Consider the following 2,221-nt stretch of genomic DNA (forward strand, 5'->3'; position numbering starts at 1 on the left):
TGGTCTTTTCGAGATTAGTTTTGAAAACTAGCTTATCTGAGTTTCGAGTCCTCGGATCGATGCTTGTTGATTTTTAAGTGCTGTCTCGGTATTTTGGAAACAGGTTTCTAACACTGATATGAATTTTGAGAGCATCTCCTCAAGGTTTGGTTTCTTCTCTTGTTGATAAGGTGGCTGTTAAAAACCCTGAGGATTTTGTGCCTTTTGATTCCCTTGACCACCCCAGAAGAAATTTGGGTGGTTCCTCCAACCTGCATTATAAGTATTACTGTACGGGTTATTTTGAGATCGGAAGTTATTGTTACCCATATAGTTCACTTGTTCTTCTTCAGTTGTAGGATTAAAGGATTGGTATTCTGTATGCACACCTCCACCACTTGAGTCATACCTCATTTCTAGATGTACCTGGGTAGAACCAAGTAAACCGTTAATCTTTTTATTGAGTAGTTCTACCTGATTAGAGAACATGGTGACTGAATCGATGTTATAAACGTTGGCTGTTTTCGTTGGCTTTGTCCTCAAAACTTGCCACTGATAGTTATTTAGTGACATCTCCTCTATAAATTCATAGGCATCTTCTGGTTTTTTATTGTTGATGGTTCTACCAACAGCTGCGTCAACCATTTGTCGAGTCGAGGGATTCAGACCATTGTGGAATGTTTGTACTTGAAGCCAAAGTGGTAACCCATGGTGAGGGCACCTTCTCAGTAAGTCTTGTATCTCTCCCATGCATCTTAAAGTGTTTCTAAATCCATCTGCACAAAAGAAGAGATATCATTACATAATTTAGCCATTTTAGCTGGCGGAAAATATTTTAGTAAAAATTTCTCGGTCATTTGTTCCCAAGTAGTGATAGACCCTCGTGGTAACGAGTTCAACCACTGTTTAGCTTTGTTTCTCAGTGAAAAGGGAAATAACCGAAGACGTATGGCATCATTAGAAACGGCATTGATTTTAAATGTATCGCAAATTTCCAGAAAGTTCACTAAGTGAGCGTTGGGATCTTCATCCTGCAAACCATCAAACTGAACAAACTGCTGTATCATCTGAATAGTGTTAGGTTTTAATTCAAAAGTATTTGCAGCTACAACAGGTCTAACTATGCTAGATTCAGTTCCTGTTAAAGAAGGTTTAGCATAATCATACATAGTACGTGGAGCAGGATTTTGATTAGCCGCAATTGTAGGAGGTAGCTGATTGCCTTGGTTTTCAGCCATCTCGTCGGTTGGGGGTCGAGTATCGTTTTCTCACTCGTTCTCCGTGTATCGTAATCTGCACCTTATTTCTCTTTGATTTTTGCGAATTGTATGATCGATTTCTTCGTAAAAAAGTAATGGTCCCGACAGGTTTCTTTTAGTCATAAACTATAAAAACCTGCCAAGAGAGAGAAAAAGTAAATTAATAAATAATAAAATAAAATAAAATTGCAAGAAAAATAAATGGCTAAAGTAATAAAAATTTAGTGTTCCTAATATTTCAGTTCCCCGGCAACGGTGCCAAAAACTTGATCGCATGATTCATAACAAGTAATAAATATTTATAATGAAGATCAAACCTAGACTAAGTATTATCACGACGAAAAGATAAGCGCACCTATCGAACAATAGTATAGTATTGGCAAGACTGAGATATCATACCCAAGGGAACCAAAAGTACTAGTAATGGCTGTCTTTTTATTATCTAGCCTAAAAATAATGGGGTTTTGTTTTAATTAACTAATTAAACTAAGAACACACAGAGAAAAGAATTGGGGAATTGCTTTTGGGAAAATCGATTGAATGAAGACAATACCTAAGGAAAAATCCACCTAGACTTTACTTGTTATTTTGGCTCCGAATCGGACGATTTATTCATTCAACTTGTTCCGTAGAGATCCCTAAGTTATGTTATTATCCCTATTCAAGACTAATAACGTCTAATCCCTAGATTGAATATCCGAGACTTTTCTCTAATTAACACTCTAGGGTTGTATTAACTCGATCTATGGATCCCCTTATTAGGTTTCACCCTAATTCGGGAAAATCTTGTCACCCTATTTCTAGGCGTGAAATCAACTCCGCTTAATTATGACAAAAGTACTCTTAGACAGGGTCTATTCCTCCTCTAAATAAGAGCATGTCTTGAATAGTATCCTGGGATATCAAAACAAGAATTCAGAACACATAATTAAGAACAAGTTAAATATTTATTATACGATTCAAAAAATAATAACAAGATTCGT

The 2,221-nt window shown here is 36.4% G+C and overlaps 1 non-coding gene across 1 annotated transcript; it reads left to right on the plus strand.

Annotated features, from left to right (window-relative positions):
• Positions 1–682: 682 nt before the first annotated feature.
• Positions 683–788, plus strand: LOC128292553 (small nucleolar RNA R71). The gene has a single exon (XR_008282538.1). It is a non-coding gene; the product is annotated as a small nucleolar RNA R71 (small nucleolar RNA).
• Positions 789–2,221: the final 1,433 nt, after the last annotated feature.

This window comes from Gossypium arboreum, chromosome 4, assembly GCF_025698485.1.
Source record: "Gossypium arboreum isolate Shixiya-1 chromosome 4, ASM2569848v2, whole genome shotgun sequence".
Lineage (NCBI taxonomy): Eukaryota > Viridiplantae > Streptophyta > Magnoliopsida > Malvales > Malvaceae > Gossypium > Gossypium arboreum.